Raw genomic sequence first — 25,235 nt, 5'->3', positions numbered from 1 at the left:
TTTTGCTTAAGTCTTTTAACCTCACGATCCATTATTTCGACGGGTTCTTCGATAAATTGAAGTTTTTCGTTGATTTGGATTTCGTCTAACAGAATAGTGAGATCTTCTTTAGCAAAACATTTCTTCAAATTCGAGACGTGGAAAGTGTTATGTACAGCCGCGAGTTGTTGAGGTAACTCAAGTCGGTAAGCTACTGGTCCGACACGATCAATAATCTTGAATGGTCCAATATACCTTGGATTTAATTTTCCTCGTTTACCAAATCGAACAACGCCTTTCCAAGGTGAAACTTTAAGCATGACCATCTCTCCAATTTCAAATTCAATATCTTTTCTTTTAATGTCAGCGTAGCTCTTCTGTCGACTTTGGGCGGTCTTTAACAGTTATTGAATTTGGATGATCTTCTCGGTAGTTTCTTGTATTATCTCCAGACCCGTAATCTGTCTATCCCCCACTTCACTCCAACAAATCAGAGACCTGCACTTTCTACCATAAAGTGCTTCAAATGGCGCCATCTCAATGCTTGAATGGTAGCTGTTGTTGTAGGAAAATTCTGCTAACGGTAGATGTCGATCCCAACTGTTTCCGAAATCAATAATACGTGCTCGTAGCATGTCTTCAAGCGTTTGTATTGTCCTTTCGCTCTGCCCATCAGTTTGTGGATGATAGGCAGTACTCATGTCTAGACGAGTTCCTAATGCTTGCTGTAATGTCTGCCAGAATCTTGAAATAAATCTGCCATCCCTATCAGAGATAATAGAGATTGGTATTCCATGTCTGGAGACGATTTCCTTCAAATATAGTCGTGCTAACTTCTCCATCTTGTCATCTTCTCTTATTAGCAGGAAGTATGCTGATTTGGTGAGACGATCAACTATTACCCAAATAGTATCAAAACCACTTGCAATATTTGGTAATTTAGTGATGAAATCCATGGTAATGTTTTCCCATTTCCATTCCGAGATTTCGGGTTGTTGAAGTAGAACTGATGGTTTCTGATGCTCAGCTTTGACCTTAGAACACGTCAAACATTCTCCTACGTATTTAGCAACATCGGCTTTCATACCTGGCCCCCAAAAATGTTTCTTGAGATCCTTGTACATCTTCCCCGTTCCAGGATGTATTGAGTATCTAGTTTTATGAGCTTCTCTAAGTACCATTTCACTCATATCTCCAAATTTTGGTACCCAAATTCTTTCAACCCTATACCGGGTTCCGTCTTCCCGAATATTAAGATGTTTCTCCGATCCTTTGGGTATTTCATCCTTTAAGTTTCCCTCTTTTAAAACTCCTTGTTGCGCCTCCTTTATTTGAGTAGTAAGGTTAGTGTCAATCATTATATACATAGATTTTATACGAATGGGTTCTCTATCCTTTCTGCTCAAGGCGTCGGCTACCACATTTGCCTTCCCCGGGTGGTAACGAATCTCAAAGTCATAATCATTCAATAATTCAATCCACCTACGCTGCCTCATATTCAGTTGTTTCTAATTAAATATGTGTTGAAGACTTTTGTGGTCGGTATATATAATACTTTTGACCCTATATAAGTAGTTCCTCCAAGTCTTTAATGCAAAAACAACCGCGCCTAATTCCAAATCATGCATCGTATAATTCTGTTCGTGAATCTTCAATTGTCTAGACGCATAAGCAATTACTTTCGTTCGTTGCATTAATACACAACCGAGACCTTGCTTTGAGGCGTCACAATATATCACAAAATCATCATTCCCTTCAGGTAATGACAATATAGGTGCCGTAGTTAAGTTTTTCTTCAATAACTGAAATGCTTTCTCTTGTTCATCCTTCCATTCAAATTTCTTCCATTTATGCGTTAACGCAGTCAAGGGTTTTGCTATTTTAGAAAAATCTTGGATGAAACTCCTGTAATAACCAGCTAGCCCTAAAAATTGGCGTATGTGTTTTGGAGTTTTCGGGGTTTCTCACTTTTCAACGGTTTCAATCTTTGCTGGATCCACCTGAATACCTTCTTTGTTCACTATATGACCGAGGAATTGAACTTCTTCCAACCAAAATGCACACTTTGAAAACTTACCGTACAGTTTTTCTTTTCTCAGCAACTCTAGCACTTTTCTCAAATGTTCTTCGTGCTCTTGATCATTCTTCGTGTAAATTATTATGTCATCGATGAAAACAATGACAAACTTGTCAAGATATGGCCCACACACTCGGTTCATGAGGTCCATGAACACAGCTGGTGCATTAGTTAATCCAAACGGCATAACCATAAACTCGTAATGACCGTAACGTGTCCTAAAAGAAGTCTTTGGAATAGCATCCTCCTTCACCCGCATTTGATGATATCCAGAACGTAAATCGATCTTCGAATAAATAGACGAGCCTTGTAGTTGATCAAATAAGTCGTCGATTCTTGATAGTGGGCAGCGGTTCTTGATGGTAAATTTATTCAACTCTCGGTAGTCGATACACAACCTGAATGTACCATCTTTCTTCTTGACAAACAAAACAGGAGCTCCCCATGGTGATGTGCTTAGTCGAATGAAACCACACTTTAAAAGTTCCTGTAACTGACTTTGTAAATCTTTCATTTCACTGGGTGCGAGTCTGTATGGAGCACGAGCTATTGGTGCAGCTCCTGGTACAAGGTCTATTTGAAATTCAACGGATCGATGTGGGGGTAATCCCGGTAATTCTTTCAGAAATACATCGGGAAATTCTTTTGCGACGGGAACATTACTGATGTTCTTTTCTTCAAGTTTAACTTCCTCGATGTGTGCTAGAATGTCGTAACAACCTTTTCTTATTAGTTTTTGCGCCTTCAAACTACTAATAAGATTTAATTTCGCATTGTTCTTTTCTCCGTACACCATTAAAGGTTTTCCTTTTTCACGCATAATGCGAATCGCGTTTTTGTAACAAACGACCTCTGCTCTCACCTTTTTCAACCTATCCACGCCAATTATTACATCAAAACTCCCTAACTCGACTGGTATTAAATCAATCTTAAACGTTTCATCACCCAGTTTAATTTCTCTATCCCGACATATATTATCTGCTGAAATTAATTTACCATTTGCTAATTCGAGTAAAAATTTATTATCCAAAGGCGTCAATGGGCAACTTAATTTAGCACAAAATTCTCTACTCATATAGCTTCTATCTGCACCCGAATCAAATAAAACATAAGCAGATTTATCGTCAATAAGAAACGTACCCGTAACAAGCTCCGGGTCTTCCTGTGCTTCTGCCGCATTAATATTGAAAACTCTTCCACGGCCCTGCCCATTAGTATTCCCCTGATTCAGGCAATTTCTAATAATGTGGCCCGATTTTCCACATCTATAACAAACAGGGTTGGTATTACTTGCTCCGACACTATTCGTTTCGGCATTACTTGTTCTGACATTATTTGTTCCTTTGGTTCTGTTAAACTTTGGTCCGTAGACCTCACACTTTGTCGCGCTATGACCATTTCTTTTACACCTGTTGCAAAATGTCGTGCAAAACCCCTGATGATTTTCTTCACACCTATGACATTGCTGTTTTTGGTTTTTGTTGCCGTTGTTGTTATTGAGGTTGTTGTTGGGATTGTTATTGTTGTAGAAACGGTTGTTGTAGTTGTTATTGTTGTTGGGATGTTTGTTGTAGTTATTGTTAGGATTGCGGTTATTGTTGCGATTATTGTTGCGGTTGTTGGGACAGTTGTTGCGATTGTGGTTATAATTGTTGTTGTTGTTGTACTGGTGACTCTTGTCACCGTTTTCCTCCCACTTCCTCTTGAGTTGTTTAGTCTTGGCTTCTTTGGCCGCCTACTCTTTAATTCTTCCCTCAATCTAATTTATGAGTTTATGAGCCATTCGACTTGCCTTCTGTATAGAAGCGGGCTCGTGTGAACTCACATCTTCTTGAATCCTTACTGGTAACCCTTTTACAAACGCGTCGATCTTCTCTTCTTCATCTTCGAATACTCCCGGACACAATAGGCATAACTTTGTGAATCGTAGTTCATATGTGGTAACGTCGAACCCTTGTGTTCGTAACTCTCTAAGTTCTGCCTTGAGTTTATTGACTTCGTTTCTAGGACAGTACTGCTCGTTCATCAATTGCTTGAATGCCGACCACGGTAGTGCGTAAGCAGCATTTTGTCCTACCTGTTCAAGATAGGTGTTCCACTACGTTAACGCAGTACCTGTGAAGGTATGCGTAGCGTACTTAACTTTGTCCTCTTCAGTACACTTACTTATGGCAAACACCGATTCGACTTTCTCGGTCCACCGTTTCAATCCAATTGGTCCTTCGGTTCCATCAAATTCCAAAGGTTTGCAGGCAGTGAATTCTTTGTAGGAGCATCCTACACAATTTCTTGCACCGTTAGCTGCATTGCTAGATTCAGAGTTATTGTTGGTATGTAGCACTGCCTGTACTGCTGCTATGTTTGCAGCAAGAAAGGTACGAAATTCCTCTTCGCTCATATTCATGGTGTGTCGAGTAGTTGGTGCCATTTCCTTCAAAATAGCCAATTGAATAGAGTTAATCATACAGAATATTAAGAGTACTCAATAGTATTTCGTAGCATAATATGAACTTATTTATAAAAGCTTTTTCTTCATATTAGCGTTTTATAAGTTTAAATTCGGGTACTACCTACCCGTTAAGTTCATACTTAGTGGCTAATATACAATTCAACTACTACAATTCCATATGAAAAACTGAATATAATAATATATCACATACAAATATTCTTCAAACTTACAACTTTGCTATATTACATATAACATGAAATATAGTACACTTTGATACAGGACAGTTTTGAAGATAAACCTAGTTAATACGCAAGTTGTTCAGCAAAAGAAATAAAGACACGTAATTCATAAGTCCAGAAACAAGTCATGCATTCTGGTTTTACTAAGACGACTTCCCATCCTTGGTTTTGTGGAGAGTAACCGTTATGACCATTGGCTAGGCAGCATGTTGTAATGTTGTCAAAAGGACGAGGGTTTCGTAATGCCCAACAGCCCCGTAACAATCTAAAAACCTTCTTTCTCACCCTAACTACTGAATCCGTCACTTGTGGGAAGGTCTTATTTAAAAGCTGCAGTCCGATGTTCTTTTTCTCACTTTGGTAAGAAGTGAACATCACTAACCCGTAAGCATAACATGCTTCTTTATGTTGCATGTTAGAAGCTCTTTCTAATTCACGAAATCCTATGTTGGGATATGTTGAGTCAAAATAGGTTCTTAACCCGTAGCGTAAAATTGCATTTGGGTTCCCCGCATTTAATGCTTTAAAGAAAACACGACGTAACTTACGGTCTCCCCAATGTGATATACCCCACCTATCAAAGGAAAGCCTTTTATAAACTAAGACATTTCTGGAAAGTCTTTCAAATGTTTGACAAGTTAATTTCACCATAACTAAATGTGCTGATGAATTCTGACCGACTCTAGACAAGATTTCCTCAATCGTATCCTCTGGTAGGTCTTCTAAAATATTCGGTTGTCTACCCTTAACGTCCATTTTGTTTTTATACTGTAAAATAGACAAGGATTAGATTCGTAAAAGATAATTAACAAACAATACAAGCAATTTTTTTCATAGAATATAAAAGTACAAGCACACAACAATACATATAATACACAACATGATTACAACCCTCTAATCTGAATCACTGGTTTCTTCTTCTTCGGACTTGGTTCATTTTCCTAATTTTCTAGGAATATATGGTGTTCCTCTAATACGAGCCGTCGTTTTCCATAATGGTTTAGAGAAACCTGGTGGTTTAGAGGTTCCCGGGTCATTGTTACATTTTAGGAAATACGGATGTTGTCGATACATATAAAGTTCATCATGGTTGGAATCGGGTTTTTCTATTTTTATACCTTTTCCCTTATTATTTTCTTTCACTTTATTAAATTAGGTCGAGGTAATTTCTATAACATCATCGGAATCCTCATCGGGATCCTTTTCATCGAATAATTGGTAATCTTCCTAATATTTTGCTTCTTCGGCGGAAACACCATTGACCATTATTAACTTTGGTCCGTCGGTTGAGGATTTTCTTTTATTTAATCGATTTACTATAGGTATCAATATTTCTTCCTCCGGAACCTCTTCTTTTGGTTCCTCCTCTTCCGATTCCTCCTCTTCTGGTTCCTCTTCTGGTTCCTCTTCTTCCGGTTCCTCCTCTTCCGGTTCCTCCTTTTCTGGTTCCTCTTCGGGAATTTGTGAATCTTCCCAAAATATATTCGACTCTTCATTATTATTAGGTGAATCAATGAGATTTGTACTAGAGGTAGACATCTATCACACAATATAAACACGTTAAGAGATTAATATATCACATAATATTTACATGTTAATAATATATAGTTTCCAACAAAAATAAAAAAGTTAAGCAATCGTTTTTGAAGAAAAACACGGTCGAAGTCCAGACTCACTAATGCATCCTAACAAACTCGGTAAGACACACAAATGCAATTTTCTGGTTCTCTAAGACCAATGCTTGGATACCAACTGAAATGTCCCGTTCCTATTGATTATAAACGTTCCATATTAATTGATTTCGTCGCGAGGTTTTGACCTCTATATGAGACGTTTTTCAAAGACTGCATTCATTTTTAAAACAGCCATAACCTTTATTTTATCTATAAAGGTTTAAAAGCATTACGTAGATTATCAAATAATGATAATCTAAAATATACCGTTTACACACGACCATTACATAATGCTTTACAATAAGAATATATTACATCAAAAATAAGTTTCTTGAATGCAGTTTTTACATAATATCATACAAGCATGGACTCCAAATCTTGTCCTTATTTTAGTATGCAACAGCGGAAGCTCTTAATAATCACCTGAGAATAAACATGCTTAAAACGTCAACAAAAATGTTAGTGAGTTATAGGTTTAACCTATATATTATCAAATCATAATAATAGACCACAAGATTTCATATTTCAATATACATTCCATACATAGAGATAAAAATCATTCATATGGTGAACACCAGGTAACCGACATTAAAAAAATGCATATAAGAATATCCCCTATCATTCCGGGAAATCCTTCGGACATGATAAAAACAACATCGAAGTACTAAAGCATCCGGTACTTTGGATGGGGTTCGTTAGGCCCAATAGATCTATCTTTAGGATTCGCGTCAATTAGTAGATCGGTTTACTAATTCTTATGTTACCAAGCAAAAGGGGCATATTCGGCTTCGATCATTCACCCATATAATGTAGTTTCATTTACTTGTGTCTATTTCGTAAAACATTTATAAAACTGCATGTATTCTCATCCCAAAATATTAGTTTTTAAAAGTGGGACTATAACTCACTTTCACAGATTTTTACTTCGTAGGGAAGTAAGACTTGGCCACTGGTCAATTCACGAACCTATAATAAATATGTACATATATATCAAAGTATGTTCAAAATAAATTTACAACATTTTTAATACGTTTTAATGTTTTAAGTTTATTAAGTCAGCTGTCCTCGTTAGTAACCTACAACTAGTTGTCCACAATTAGATGTACAGAAATAAATCGATATATATTATCTTGAATCAATCCATGACCCAGTGTATACACGTCTCAGGCTAGATCACAACTCAAAGTATATATATTTTTGGAATCAACCTCAATCCTGTATAGCTAACTCCAACATTACTGCATATAGAGTGTCTATGGTTGTTCCAAATAATATATATACATGGGTCGATATGATATGTCAATACATTTGCATACGTGTCTATGGTATCCCAAGATTACATAATATATTAGAATACATGTATTATACAATATAAGTTAGCTAGGATATGATTTGTATAGAATTGTTACAATATTTCCCGTAGCTACAACAATCAAAAAAATATCTAGTCTTGTTTTACCCATAACTTCTTCGTTTTAAATCCGTTTTGAGTGAATCAATTTGCTATGGTTTCATATTGAACTCTATTTTATGAATCTAAACAGAAAAAGTATAGGTTTATAGTCAAAAATATAAGTTACAAGTCATTTTTGTAAGAGGTAGTCATTTCAGTCGAAAGAACGACGTCTTGATGACCATTTTGAAAAACATACTTCCACTTTGAGTTTAACCATGACTTTTGGATATAGTTTCATGTTCATAAGAAAAATCATTTTCCTAGAAGAACAACTATTAAATCAAAGTTTATCATAGTTTTTAATTAACAAACCCAAAACAGCCCGCGGTGTTACTATGACGGCGTATGTTCGGTTTTACGGTGTTTTTCGTGTTTTCAGGTTTTAAATCATTAAGTTAGCATATCATATAGATATAAGAAATGTGTTTAGTTGATTTTAAAAGTCAATTTAGAAGGATTAACTTTTATTTGCGAATAAGTTTACAATTAACTAAACTGTGTTCTAGTGATTTCAAGTTTAAACCTTCGAATAAGATAGATTTATATGTATGAATCGAATGATGTTATGAACATCATTACTACCTCGAGTTTTGTGGATAAAACTACTGGAAAAGAGACAAATGGATCTAGCTTCAAAGGATCCTTGGATGGCTTGAAAGTTCTTGAAGCAGAATCATGACACGAAAACAAGTTCAAGTAAGATCATCACTCGAAATAAGATTGTTATAGTTATAGAAATTGAACCAAAGTTTGAATATGAGTATTACCTTGTATTCGAAAGATATCTTACTATAAATAAGAAAGATTTCTTGAGTTTGGATGATCACTTTACAAGATTGGAAGTAAGCTAGCAAACTTGGAAGTATTCTCGATTTTATGAAACTAGAACTTATAGAATTTATGAAGAATACTTAGAACTTGAAGATAGAACTTGAGAGAGATCAATTAGATGAAGAAAATTGAAGAATTAGAGTGTTTGTAGGTATTTTTGGTCGTTGGTATATGGATTAGATATAAAGGATGTGTAATTTTGTTTACATGTAAATAAGTCATGAATGATTACTAATATTTTTGTAATTTTATGAGATATTTCATGCTAGTTGCCAAATGATGGTTCCCAAATGTGTTAGGTGACTCACATGGGCTGCTAAGAGCTGATCATTGGAGTGTATATACCAATAGTACATACATCTAAAAGCTGTGTATTGTACGAGTACGAATACGGGTGCATACGAGTAGAATTGTTGATGAAACTGAACGAGGATGTAATTATAAGCATTTTTGTTAAGTAGAAGTATTTTGATAAGTGTCTTGAAGTCTTTTAAAAGTGTATGAATACATATTAAAACACTACATGTATATACATTTTAACTGAGTCGTTAAGTCATCGTTAGTCGTTACATGTAAATGTTGTTTTGAAACCTTTAGGTTAACGATCTTGTTAAATGTTGTTAACCCATTGTTTATTATATCTAAAGAGATGTTAAATTATTAAATTATCATGATATTATGATATATTAATATATCTTAGTATGATATATATACAGTTAAATATTGTTACAACGATAATCGTTACATATATGTCTCGTTTCGAAATCATTAAGTTAGTAGTCTTGTTTTTACATGTGTAGTTCATTGTTAATACACTTAATGACATGTTTACTTATCATTTATCATGATTAAACATAGTGTATCAATATCTTAATATGATTCATATGTATTTAGTAAAACGTTGTTATAACGATAATCGTTATTGATGTTAAAGCTAAGGGGTATAAAATACTATTAAATTTTACAAGGAAATACTATTAAATATGATACAATTTTACACAAGATATTTATTTATTTATAGAATGGATATACTTAAACCTTGCTACAACACTTATAGGCAGTGTACCTAATCGTACAGTAGTGTAGTTTTTAGTAAGTCCGGTTCGCTCCACAGGGAATCTTTTAAACAAGCTTAACGCTATATTAGTTTTAATTTATAAAAATACAAATATATATAAAAGTAATATTATTATTTTAAAGGGGGGGTTTTTACCGTTTAATGACCGGTTTGTTGATTTTAAAACTTTAGTTGCAGTTAAAACCTAATGTAAAAATAAATACAACTTAATTTAAAGCGTAAAATAAATAATGATAATGAAATTGCGATAAAATAAAATTGCGATAATTAAAAAGTACGATAATTAAAAGTGCAATTAAATACAATAACAATAAATAAAAGTGCGATAATTAGAAGTGCAATTAAATATAAAATAAAGGAAATTAAATATGAAATAAAAGAATTATGCTTATTTAAACTTCCGTAATCATGATGTTTGACGTGTTGATTTTAGTTTTATGCCCATGGGTTAATTGTCCTTTGTCCTGGATTATTTAATATGTCCGTCTGGTTTTTGTCCATAACAGTCCATCAGTCATAAATATAAAGTGCGAGTGTCCTCGTCAAATTATCCTTATACCCGAAGTTAAATATTCCAACTAATTGGGGACTTAAACTGTAACAAGGTTTTATTAAACTGTACATAATTTCACCCATGTTTTAATAATTCTAGTGACTATTAATCCATTCCCATGTCCGGTTAAATGAACGATTATTCGTACATATAAATACCCCGCCCATCGTGTCCGATCGAGTGTATATGGTTATTTATAGGGACGTCCAATTATAAGTCTTTATATTAAAATTAACAAACTATCATTTAGTTAAACAAATATAAAGCCCATTAATAGCCCATAGTCTAATTTCCACAAGTGTAGTTCTTTTGTCCAAACCCCGATTATGGTACAAAGCCCAATTACACAATTTTAATAATTAGCCCAACATCATGATTACTTCGTTTTAAATAAGCATAATAATAACTTAGCTACGAGACATTAAATTAAAAAGGTTGAACATAACTTACAATGATTAAAAATAGCGTAGCGTTACACGGACAGAATTTCGACTTACACCCTTACAACATTCGCTAACATACCCTTATTATTAGAATTAAAATAAAAATTAAAATTAAAATATAAATTATAAATATAAATATTACGTATAGATATAAAGAGGATGGATATATGATATTAAAAATGATCAAACTGCGTTGCCTTTTATAGGGATTTGAGTCCAGGGAATCTCCGCGACTCGCGGCACTTTTCCTCTTCAAACTCCGCGAGTCGCGGAGTTTGATGTTACAGCTCACTCCATTTTGGCTCCTTTCTTGCCGACGGATTATATATATATATATATATATATATATATATATATATATATATATATATATATATATATATATAATTTATATAATTTATATAATTAATTATATATTATATTATATTTATATACATAGTTAACTTGTAATTTTTAGTCCGTTGCGTTGAGCGTTGAGAGTTGACTCTGGTCCCGGTTCCGGATTTTCGAACGTCCTTGCGTACAATTTAATATCTTGTACTTTGCGTTTTGAATCTTGTACTCTTGTAATTTCGAGACGTTTCTTATCAATAATTGGAACCTCTTTGATTGTATTTTGTACTTTTGAGCTTTTTGGTCGTTTGCATCTTCAATTCGTCGAATCTGTCTTTTGTCTTCACCTTTTATTATTTAAACGAATATCACTTGTAAATAGAACAATTGCAACTAAAAGCTTATCTTTTTTGAGGAATAATGCTATGAAATATATGTTCGTTTTTAGCATTATCAAATATTCCCACACTTGAGCGTTGCTTGTCCTCAAGCAATATAGTCTTGAAATACTAGAATCACTTCTTTATTCTTCACACTTTGTACATCAGTGATTTCTATACGGCGGTATAAACAATGGTAGTAACGATATGGTTTACAGTCCCACATGACTATAAAAATTTAGATCCATTAAGGAAATTGGATCTTTATGAAAACATTTGATCTTTTGAAAATTAAATCTAGCTTTTACCCTAGATAAGTTTTTCGGAATAACCCTTCACCGGTGTTTGCAAATTCTTTTTGTGGGTTTGGTGGGTTTCATATTTGAAAATTTTAGCTCAAAATTTGCGGTTTTGTGTCACCCACTTGCTAACCTTGTATTGGGAAAGCAACACGTCCAGTTTACTTGCTCCGAATATTACCTTTCGGTAAACTACCGTCCGGTTGTAAAGGAAAGCGTTGAACAAGCAACTGTTAAGTCAATGTCCCCTGACATGCTTTTAATTATGGTCTATAACGTGTCGGACGCAATTACTATCCTTGGTAGGAGCAATAGTAAAGCTCACCCTTATAATTTTCCGGTCTGGCACAAGGTCCTGTCTTTGACCATACTATGCAACCACCGTCCTTACGGTTGACACCCGATTTGGTTCAGGTGACCTAATGAATTCCAGGTGAATTCCTAGGATTTTACGTTCAATGGTAATGAACGCATTGAAAATGGGTTTTCAGAAAACAAATCGGTTTATAATTTGATCAAAATATTTTCTCGTTCAAGCTCGAGTTTAGATATCATTGAATTCCATGAGTTTGTAATTCTCAATCTTTAAGGTCAATCTCAAGGATTGAGTAATATCAGGCTTAAAAGCTGATTTTTTAATCTTTAAGGAGATTATCCTTTCTGGGGATCTGATTCATTAGTCTTATCCAGCTAATTTGCACGGCGTCCTCCCCATTTTACGAGATAAATCCTTCTCATGGTTAGGATAAATCTGACCACTTGGCGACCCTGTTTGATGCTGAGGTCCGTGGATTTCCTGCTGATTTTAGAGATGACTTTTCTAGATTTTTCGTCAACCTACAGCTGGTCTGGACGACAACTTCATGACCTAAATCAAGAAGCGCGTGTCTTTTTCGGAAGACTTTACTTCCTTTTAATGATGGAATTGATTCATCGTGTAGATCCATCTTTCTTATAGTAAATTGAGTAAAACAGTTAATTATTGTCCAAAACAAAAGTATTTTCAATTATTTGTACAAAAATATGTGATATATATTTTGAATAACTTGGTGAAAATTTTCCACACTTGGCTTTTATTTTCCTTTTTGTTCTCCTTTATTCCATTGTTAAATGAATTCTAACATTTTGGTTTGTTTCCCAATTTAAGTCCTTTCCAAGGTAACAATAATTTCGGTGTTAACAACTAGTTTTATCGTTCATAAATATGTATAAACATGATTTTGAGTTCATTTAATTGAAAATTTTTAAAAATTTTACTAGAATTGGGTAGTCAGTATATAAGACTAGGGCTGTTCTTTATTATCAGAGAGCACTAGATTCTAATACAACTACTGCTTTACTAGTATTTTTAATGGTAACCAAGTGTATAAAGTAAAAATTTTAAAATCCGAAAAAATTTAACCCCTTCCCACACTTAAGATCTTGCAATGCCCTCATTTGCAAGAAATCAGTAACCATTTAAATTATTGAGGGTGATTAGCGTAGAAATGATTAAATTTTACCAAAGTTTCCAAACATATTTGTGTTTGTTTGCTGAATGATAAATGGTGCACATCATTTGTTCATTCCGTCTTGTTGTTATTTCACATATATTTTGCATCTTGTCGTCAAAATTAGTTGCTTTTGCTGAACTTAATGTCAGTCTTTGAAAATGCGTTGTTTTACCCTGTTGTGTACATAAGATAAACTGTAAATATATATACATATTTTTGAAGTTTGGTATATTACCCCACATTCAAAAATTATTAAAATCTAAAAATAAAAGTTAGTAAATTATAAAAACTAATACAATTCCAACATAAGTATTAAATGTATCAACATTACAAATAATAAAATAAATAAAAGTAAGTAGATTAGGGATGATACTGATACCAGAAGGGGTTCTATGCATAACCATATGTGTTATAAAATGCTTCAGCTGGGTTATAAGTAGGATACGGTGGTTGCATCTCTATAGACCAGGGAGGAAATATGGGTGTTGGAGTAGGAATATAGTTTCTACCTATATGTTGGCAATAAGCTATGATTTGGTTTTGATGAACTTGTCAATCTTCAAATGCTCGATGTCTAGCATTTTCATACTCTTGGGAAGCTATAAACCTTTGCATTTCTGTCATTTCATTTCCCCCTCCCACATTACCTGGCTGTTGATTTCTCTCAACCTGTGGATGTCTACCATTATATCGTACTGGGGCGTTATTTCGCCTCTTCAAAACTTTAGCACCATGATATACATTTAAACTAATTGTATCGTGGGGTTCTGGTTCTTCGATTAATAATCCCCCCCCCCCCCGACTTATATCCACATTGAGATACTCAGCAATTAATGTAATAAATATACCACCTCCTATTATACTGTGCGGTCTCATCCCCCTAACCATAGCTGATAAATAATAACCCACACAATAAGGTATACTTACAGCGCTTTGTGGGTCTCGAATACACATGTGGTAAAACAAATCCTGTTCATTTACCTTTTCCTTATTCTTACCTCGTTGTATAATCGAATTGGCTAAAAACCTGTGAATTACTCTTAATTTAGCTCTATCTATATCCAAATAAGAGTAATTTCCCCCTTTAAATCGGTGATGGCTAGTCATTTGACTCCATACACCATGCTTATCAAAATTTTCATCAATTTTCCTACCATTTAATATCAACCATCTACAATCAGCAGATGCTAGCTCCTCAGGCGTATATATACGTAAGGCCTGAGCCATGTCTAGTAGAGACATGTGGCGCATCGAACCTCCTAACAAAAATCTAATAAAAGATCAATCGGTTAAACTAGCTACCCGATCATTTATTTCTATACTACACAATAATTCTTCACACCATACTTTATATACAGGTCTACGCATGTTGAATAATCGTACCCAATCATTAAAAGTAGAATTACCATACCTCTGTGTAAGTAATTCTCTAATTGGCCCGGCCAATTCTACAGCTTCTAACAGTTCCCATTCTATTACCCTAGGTACTTCAACAGCTTTAGAATGAAGAGTATGCAAGCCCCTTTGGTATTTTGGATAATCTATCCAAAGTCTGTCAAATCTTAAGTTCGGGTGCAAATCTTCCACGTGCATATCTGAAAATGTCATAACTGGATGACGTATATCTTGTTTGTAATAATTATCCACCTCCTGTTGTTTCGCATTCTCAGGAGGAGCATTGCGAGCTTGGGATGAAGATTCACCCCTTTCAGTCTGCAAAACACATCAAACACAATTTTTGAGCATCCAAATATGCATTAGTGTCAGCAAAATCATCAAGCAAACTAATTACAATGACATGTTCAATTTATATCAAACTTATGCTCATTTTCATATTTTTATCAAATCTACACTTTTCCAAATAAGCATATACGAAAATGTTCGTCAAGTTCATAAGCATTCAACTCAAATAAAATGTCAAAATAATCATTACTAGCAATTAAACAAGTTTCAAATGGCATTATTTCTCAAAAATCAAGTTCATGAATTTTAGACTTGAAAAAGTCCACTTTAATTCTCAAAAATCATGTTTAGGCTCAAAATTTGGATCATTTAACTACCTAAACATGTTACACTACTTAATTTAGCAATAATTCATGACAAAAATCGGCCATAACCTGTTTATATCAAAAAGCCCCAAATTGCTCAAGAACACAAACCCTAGATTACTCAAAATTTGAAGTTTAAGGCTTCTAATCATGTTAAATAGCATCAATCTAGGCTATACAAGCATAATACACAAACAATTTAAGCATAATTACACTAAAAACCATCAAAATCGAATTGGGTATAAATTTGCTCAAGAACACTAATTTTAGGATTAAATGGTGTTTAGGTGTAGAAATTTACCATTTTTCTTGAGTAATTCCTTGATAGCATCCTTCTCAACATGATTTTAGTAAAAAATGTGATGATTTTTGGTGAAAAAATTTGAATTTTAGAGGTGATTTTCGGGTATTTTCGCAGTATATTTTGGTGTGGGTGTTTGGGGACTGATCTGTTCGGCCCTTATATTTTTTTCTGGAATTTTTGTCCTCCGCGACTTGCGGTGATATTTCCCTTCAAACTCCGCGAGTCGCGGCCTTCCTTCCTTTTTTTTTTAATAATCCTTAACTTATAAAACAAATATAAAATAAATTTAAAATTTTGTTTTCCTTTGTTTTTAGAATGAGGTCGTTTCGGATCGATGTCCTAGTCCGTCCCTCGATAAAATTTTAAAATTTGTCTTTTTGTAGCGATTGTTTTAAAAGCTAAGATTTTTGGGTTTTTTAATGTTTTTGGCATACTTTAATTCAATAAGATTAAAAATAATGATAATAAAAGTTCTCGTCCCTCCCTCGGGTAAAGCAATTTCGGTTCAAAGACCTAGTCTACAACTTACGACGAATTTTAAAAATCATATTTTTAACTTAGCGACATAAAGTAAATTTTTGTTTTTTAAATTCACACAACTTAAATTTAAAAATGCATAAAATTAAAAATTCACACCAAACTTAAATAAAAATTCATATTATAAATTCACACCAAACTTATATTATATTTTTGTTTTTATACATACAAACTTATATTAATTATATTAATTTTTCAAATATTTACAATTTTAAATATATTGATTTAATTTAAACAAGTTTACAATATTATTTTAATATTAATTTTAAAAACAAAGTAAAAATAAAATTAAAAATCTTTTTGGCTTTTATCCCACTTTAATCTATCAAATATTATCAAAAATATGCGCCCCTCTTTTCGGTAAAGTAATTTCGGTTCCATGACCTAATTTAACTCATGACGAATTTTTAAAATATTTTGGGTTGATTGATTAAAGATATTTATACCTTAAGAATAAACGTTAAATTTCGCAGTGATGTAATAAATTTTTGTATGATATCAATAATTTCGGTCGCCAAACCTAATTTTATTCAATACCAATTTAATACTTTATAGCGAACAAATTAGCGTTTATTATAAAAGGTTAAAAATAAAAATAAAAATAAAAACTATATAGACTTACCTGTGAAATATATTCTTAGTGATATGATCTATCCCACTCATAAGATAGTCGGTTTAATTGGTTTTCCATGGCTACATAGGCGTAACCTCGAACATTCAGTGTTTTTTCTTCTAAACATATGAACGGTCCGTCTCTACATAAAGTAACAAATTCGGAGTTTGAATAGGTTTGATTATTTGAACATTTACCTCCATGTGACCATTTTCCGCATTTGTGACATCTTTCAAGGTGTCGTGCTCTTCTTTTCGCTGCGGATTTTGATTTTCCTTTACCAAATTGTAACTTATTATCTTCGCATCTGGATTCTTTTCTTACTCCGTCCAATCTTTCTCTGATTACTGATACCAGTTCACTCGGAAGTATGTCATTATTACGTTTAGTAATCAAAGCGTGTAGCATTAGACCATGGTTTAGTTCACAGGAATTCTTCATTTTGTAAAAACCTAAAAAAATAAAAATTCAGAATGGGGGGAGAAGACTAGTTCTTTAGGGTCTGCTAGGGAAAGACCATCCGGGTTCCATTTTCGAGAACTACACGAAAACAGACAATCTAACTCTAACAGAAATATATATTATCCTTTAAAGACTTGATTCTCCCCACACTTAGTTAGCTGTGGTATCGAAATTGTGATTAACTTCGTTGTCGACTTCCATCGGACCATGTATGTAATGTTTAACTCTGTGACCATTAACCTTAAATTCAATCCCATTTGAATTTATTAATTCTATTGTTCCGTATGGGAAAACTCTTTTGACTATGAATGGTCCAGACCATCTTGATTTCAATTTTCCAGGAAATACCTTGAATCGTGAATTGAAAAGAAGAACTCTATCTCCTTCTTTAAATTCTTTTGAACTTCTGATTCTTTTATCATGCCATTTCTTCGTTCTTTCCTTATAGATTAACGAATTTTTGTATGCTTCATGTCTTAATTCTTCTATTTCGTTTAGTTGACTTAATCGTAGACGTCCGGCTTCATGTAAATCAAGATTACATGTCTTCAAAGCCCAAAATGCTTTGTGTTCAATTTCTACTGGAAGATGACATGCTTTTCCATAAACGAGTCTGAAAGGTGTGGTTCCAATTGGAGTTTTGTAGGCTGTTCTAAAAGCCCAGAGTGCATCCTCCAATTTAATGGACCATTCCTTCGGATTTGATCCTACGATTTTTTCAAGAATACGTTTTAAAGCTCGGTTGGTATTTTCAACTTGTCCACTTGTTTGTGGATGATAAGCGGTGGAGATTTTATGAGTTACTCCATATCTTTTAAGAACTTTCTCAAGTTGATTATTACAGAAATGAGTACCCCGATCACTTATTAAAGCTTTCGGTGTTCCAAACCTTGCAAAAAGACATTTTAAAAAGTTGACTACAACTCGTGCATCGTTAGTTGGGAGAGCTTGTGCTTCTGCCCATTTAGATACATAATCAATGGCTACGAGAATATATAGATTATTATGAGATTTTGGAAATGGACCCATAAAGTCAATACCCCAAATGTCAAATACTTTACATACTTGAATGACATTTTGTGGCATTTCATCATGTTGACTTATTTTTCCGGCCCTCTGACAAGCATCACAGGATTTGCAAAGAAGGTGTGCGTCTTTGTAAATTGTAGGCCAATAAAATCCAGCATCATAGACTTTTCTTGCTGTGAGTTAAGGCCCATAATGCCCTCCTGTTGGTCCTGTGTGATAATGGTTTAAAATTTTACTAGCTTCATCTCCGAATACACATCGGCGTATTATTCCATCTGGACAACTTTTAAACAAATGTGGATCTTCCCAGAAATAGTGTTTTATATCACTGAAGAATTTCTTTCGTTTTTAGTACGATAATCCTTTTTCAAGGAATCCACATACTAAGTAGTTTGCATAGTCTCCAAACCATGGAATTTCATTATAATCTATCTTCAATAGATATTCATCAGGAAAGTTGTCTTGTATGGCCGATTCATTTAGAACTTCTAATTCGGGATTTTCAAGACGAGAAAGATGATCAGCGGCGAGATTTTCTGCTCTCTTTTTGTCTCGGATTTCAATATCAAACTCTTGTAAGAGTAAGATCCAACGGATTAATCTTAGTTTGGCATCTTGTTTCGAAAATAGGTATCTAAGAGCAGAATGGTCGATATAGACCACCGTTTTTGCTAGAACGAGATATGAACGAAATTTGGCAAAAGCAAAGACAATAGCAAGGAGTTCTTTTTCAGTAGTTGTGTAATTCGTTTATGCTCCTTGTAACGTCTTACTAGCATAATATATAGGTTGAAATCGTTTTTCATTCCTTTGTCCTAAAACGGCTCCCATTGCAAAATCACTTGCATCGCACATTAGTTCAAACGGTAGATTCCAATTCGGTGTTATCATGATCGGTGCATTAGTAAGTTTCTCTTTAAGAATATTAAAAGATTTGATGCATTCATCTGAAAAGATGAATGGAGCTTCCTTTTCTAGGAGTTTATTCATAGGAGTGGAAATTTTAGAAAAATCTTTTATGAAACGTCGGTAAAAACCGGCATGCCCTAGAAAACTCCTAACTCCTCTAACATTGGTGGGATGTGGAAGTTTAGCAATTACATCTACTTTAGCTCTATCCACTTCTATTCCTTCCTTTGAGATTTTATGTCCAAGAACGATGCCTTCTTTAACCATGAAATGGCATTTCTCCCAATTAAGTACTAGATTTGACTGTTCGCATCTAATCAGCATTCGTTCAAGATTAGCTAGACATGATTCAAATATATCACCGAAGACTGAAAAGTCATCCATGAAAACTTCCATGCATTCTTCTATCATGTCGTGAAAAATCGCCATCATGCACCTTTAAAAGGTTGCAGGGGCGTTGCAAAGTCCAAATGGCATGCATTTATAAGCAAAAGTACCATAAGGGCACGTGAATGTGGTTTTCTCTTGGTCTTCGGGTGCTATTGGAATTTGAAAATATCCGAAAAAACCATCTAGAAAACAATAGTAACTATTTCCGGCTAATCTTTCCAACATTTGATCAATAATAGGTAAGGGAAAGTGATCTTTTCTGGTGGCGTCATTTAATTTTCTATAATCAATACATACACGCCATCCTGTTACAGTCCTAGTAGGAATAAGCTCATTTTTCTCATTTGTGATGACAGTCATGCCACCCTTCTTAGGTACGCATTGAACTGGGCTTACCCATGGACTATCAGAAATTGGATAAATTAAACCTGCATCTAGCAGTTTAATAATTTCTTTCTTAACTACATCTTGCATATTAGGATTTAGTCTTCGTTGGCATTGCACATACGTTTTATGACCTTCTTCCATAAGGATTTTATGTGTGCAATACGAAGGACTTATTCCTTTAATATCATGAATCTTCCATGCAATGGCTGGTTTATGAGCTTTCAACACAGAAATGAGTTGTGATTTTTCATTTTCAGTAAGAGAAGACGATATTATTACAGGTAATTCAGATTCACCATGTAAATAAGCGTATTCCAAATGGTTTGGAAGTGGCTTTAACTCTAATGTCGGAGGTTCTTCTATCGATGATTTGTATCGATATCTGTCTTCTTCTTTTAGCATTTGAATTTCTTCTGTTGTTGGTTCATATCCATTAGCTATTAGTGTAGCTAACATTTTAGTTTCATCAATTTGTTCAGTTCCTTCTCCTAAAGAACATTCTCCTGTTCCTTGTAATTCTAGAAATTCTTCTAACAATTCTGCATGTGAATCTATAGTTTGAATATAATAACATGTATCATCTGCAGATTGCGGTTGTTGCATAGCTCTATCAACTGAAAAGGTAACACTCTCATCCTCTATACTTAGGGTCAATTTCTTACCAAACACGTCTATCATTGCTTTAGCCGTGTTTAAGAATGGTCTTCCTAATATGAGAGGAACTTGAGAATCTTCTTCCATGTCCGGAACAACAAAATCTACTGGAAATACTAAAGTACCAACTTTAACTAGCATGTTCTCCATTATCCCTCTAGGATATTTTATTGATCGATCGGCTAGTTGTATACTTATTCTTGTTGGTTTCAATTCTCCAAGGTCTAGTTTAGCGTATAGTGAATACGACATTAAATTTATACTAGCACCTAAGTCTGCTAATGCTTCTATTGAACTAAGACTACCCAGAAAACATGGAATTGTGAAACTTTCTGGATCAGATAATTTTTCTGGTATCTTATTCAACAGTACTGCAGAACAATTAGCATTCATAGTAACAGCCGAGAGTTCTTCCATTTTCTTTCTATTTGAGATTAGATCTTTCAAGAATTTTGCATATCTAGGCATTCCTGAAATCACATCAATGAAAGGAAGATTTACATTTATCTGTTTAAACATATCCAAGAATTTGGATTGCTCGGCTTCAAGTTTCTCTTTCTTCATTTTACTTGGGTAAGGAAGTGGTGGTTGGTATGGTTTAACATAAGGTTTAGCCTTAACTGTGTTATCTTCATTAACCTTTTCAACTACCGGTTATTTTTCTTTATCTTGCTTAGGTTGTGGTTCTTGTGGAGTAGGAATAGCTTCATCAGAAGTTACAGGTATTTCAGGTGGTTTAAGTGTTGTACCACTTCTTGTGGTAATAGCTTTAGCAGTTTCATTTCGGGGGTTAGCATTTGTATCACTAGGTAAACTTCCCGGTTTTCTTTCACCTATTAACCTTGCTAGGTTACTTACTTCTTGTTCCAAATTTTGAATAGAAGCTTGTTGATTTCTAAATGCTTGAGCATTTTGTTCATTGGTTTGTTTCTGAGATGTGAAAAACTGTGTTTGAGATTCAACTAGCTTCGTCATCATATCTTCTAAATTTGGCTTTTTATCATCGGTTTGTGGTGGTTTGTTTTGAAAATTAGGTCTTTGCTGATTGTAAGTATTATTGGATACTTGTTGATTGCTAGGACCTTGTTGGTTGTTGTATGGAATATTTCGATTATAATTCTGGTTTTGATTGTAAATTGGTCTTGGCGGTTGATAATTATTCTGATAATTATTTCCAGGCCTTTGGTTTAGATATGAAACATTCTCTCTTTGTTCCATTGTTAATTCAATACTGAGACAATCTTTTGTCAAATGTGGTCCTCCACACTGCTCACAACTAATTCGTATTGAGTGAATATCTTTAGTCATCTTTTCCATTTGTCTCTCGACAGCATCTATCTTTGCTGAAATGGAATCTAAGTCATGGCTAGAATCCTCTCTAGCTGCTTTAGATGATCTAACGATATCTTTTTCTTGGTGCCACTCATGTGAGTGGGAAGCAGTGTTATCAATAATTTTGTAAGCATCAGTTTCGGTTTTCTTCATAATGGAACCACCAGCTGCAATATCTATGTCTTTCCTTGTAGTGATGTCGCATCCTTGGTAGAATATTTGTACTATTTGACAGGTGTCTAAACCATGTTGTGGACATCCTCTCAATAACTTTCCAAATCTTGTCCACGCCTCATATAGAGTTTCATTTGGTTTTTGTGTGAACGTAACAATTTTTCCTTGAAGTCTTACGGCTTTAGATGCTGGAAAGAATTGTTTAAGAAAATTTTCAACTAAAACGTCCCATGTATCAATCACCCCTTCAGGTAACGATTCCAACCAATCTTTGGCTTCTCCCTTTAAAGTCCAGGGAAATAACATGAGATATATCTGTTCATCTTCAACTTCTCTTATTTTAAATAGTGTGCAGATCCTATTAAAGGTACGAAGATGTTCATTTGGATCTTCTTTCGGCGCACCACTACATTGGCATTGATTAGTCACCATATGTAGAATTTGTCCTTTGATTTCATAATCTGGCGCATTAATGTCTGGATGAGTAATTGCGTGACCTTGGCCAGTGCGTTTAGCTCTCATTCGGTCTTCCATACTTAAAGGTTCCAGATTCTCCATAATTGAATTTGTTGAATCTGAATCACTAGAAGATTCTGATTTAATGGTTCGTTCCTCAACAATCTCTGTTTGAATGATTGGTGGATCCGGAGGAAAAATTAATGGTTCAGGATCTATGAATTGTCCCTGAATATTCTCCGGATTCTCAATTGTGAGGTCGGGTTCAAAAAATGGATTATCGGAAATTTGAATTGGAGTACTTGGTCGACTGGATGACGATTCTAAAGAAAAATCAACGGCGACAATATTTGCTAAATGTCTTGATCGAGTTACAGGTGGTGAACGTACAAAAGGTGGTGAACTTCTTGCTCGGTGCATTCACTGAATATCCTATTAGTTTTTAAAAGGAAAGAAAAATTATATAAGTTATCCAATTAATAGACTTTTCTGATTTTGCCAACGTTTCGAATAGCCAAAAGATGCAGCAGAGGGGCAGGATTCGTTTGGTCTCAATATAATTGAGGACTATTTGGCTCCAATAACCCGGTCCACGTACAAATCCAACTATTACTACGAACCAGAAAATTTTGATGTCTATCAATTTAACCACTTAAAATAAATTTTCGTAATTTTAAGAAATTTAGATAAGAAGTAGAATAAAAATCTATGTCCTAAAACTAGAATAGCAAAAAATAAGAAAGAAAAAGAGCGCGTCGAAAAAGGTCGAAAAAGAAAAGATCGAAAAATAAAAGGCGTCGAAAAATAAGAAAGAAAAAGAGTGACTATAAAACTTAAAAACACTCGACTAACCCAACCTTATTACTATCACTAACTTAAAATTATAATCGCAAATTGAGATTACTAATTGGAGTGATAATTGATACATAGGTAAAAGGCGTCGAAAAATAAAAATAAAAATGTAGCGCGTCTAAACTTAAAAAGGAACTAAAAAATAAAAGTTGCGTCTAAAAATATTAAAGCTTACAAGTAAAACTATATCCCAAATGGAAATAACTTAAAAAGGTACTAAAACTTAAAAAGGCGTCGTAAAATTCTAAAGCACCTAAATCTTAGTCTAAAGAAAAAGCACTTAAGGGATTTTACGGCAAAGCCTAAAAATCTAAAAGTAAAAATAAGCTACGGCAAAAATTATATTTAAAACTAAATACGAACGAAAAAAAATACAAATATTACGTTAAAAACGAATAAAAATGGACAAAATATAAAAATATACTAAAATTTGTAAAAAGTACAATTTTTTTATAAAAATATTATTTTTATATTATTTATTTTATAAAAGTATTAATTTTATAAACTAATTAAAACTAAATAAAACAAATTAAATAAATAAACTAAACTAAATAATAAATTAACAAAACCTAATTAGGGTTTTTAATTAAATAATAATAATAATAATAATTACACCGTAATTAATGCCTGATTAGGGCTTCTGTGTGCCCGTGTCAGACGGCTCCGCGAGTCGCGGTGTTTCCAGTTAAAAACCCCCGCAAGTCGAGGGGTTTGTATTTTCAAATGTGTACCAGGCTAAAATCGTTCGGTTTCTGTTTTTTATTTATATTTATATATATATATATATATATATATATATATATATATATATATATATATATATATATATATTTTAATTTTTCTGTTTTTAATTTAATTAAAATATTTATATAATTTAAATAAGACTTATCTTTAAAAACTAAGATAGAAATAAAATACTTTATAACAATCTAAAAAAAATAGATTTATATATATTTATATTTTTTCGGTTTTTTAAAAAAAATTTATATGTTTTAAATAAACACAAAATATTTAAATAAAACTTATATTTTTATAAAATGAAAATAAAGAAACTTTATAAAATTTAAATATTTAACAAACTCTTAAAAATATTTATATTTTTGTTTTCTTTTTATGTTTTCGAATATTTAAAACGTATTTTTATAAAAACGTATTTTTATAAAAGTAAACTAAAAATAAAAATCTTTTTTTTTATATTAGCTTTGCGCTTCCGGCTTTTAAGCTAGATTTTAAGATCCCCGGCAGCGGCACCAAAAATACTTGATGTTAAAGCTAAGGGGTATAAAATACTATTAAATTTTACAAGAAAATACTATTAAATACGATACAATTTTACATAAGATATTTATTTATTTATAGAATGGATATACTTAAACCTTGCTACAACACTTATAGGCAGTGTACCTAATCGTACAGTAGTGTAGTTTTTAGTAAGTCCGGTTCGTTCCACATGGAATCTTTTAAACATGCTTAACGCTATATTAGTTTTAATTTATAAAAATACAAATATATATAAAAGTAATATTATTATTTTAAAGGAGGTTTTTACCGTTTAATGACCGGTTTGTCGATTTTAAAACTTTAGTTGCAGTTAAAACCTAATGTAAAAATAAATACAACTTAATTTAAAGCGTAAAATAAATAATGATAATGAAATTGCGATAAATAAAAGTGCGATAAAATAAAATTGCGATAATTAAAAAGTATGATAATTAAAAGTGCAATTAAATACAATAACAATAAATAAAAGTGCGATAATTAGAAGTGCAATTAAATATATAATAAAGGAAATTAAATAAGAAATA

Source organism: Rutidosis leptorrhynchoides, chromosome 10, assembly GCF_046630445.1.
Source record: "Rutidosis leptorrhynchoides isolate AG116_Rl617_1_P2 chromosome 10, CSIRO_AGI_Rlap_v1, whole genome shotgun sequence".
In the NCBI taxonomy this organism is placed as follows: Eukaryota; Viridiplantae; Streptophyta; class Magnoliopsida; order Asterales; family Asteraceae; genus Rutidosis; species Rutidosis leptorrhynchoides.
The sequence above is the reverse complement of the archived record's forward strand: the minus strand, read 5'-3'. Positions refer to the sequence as shown.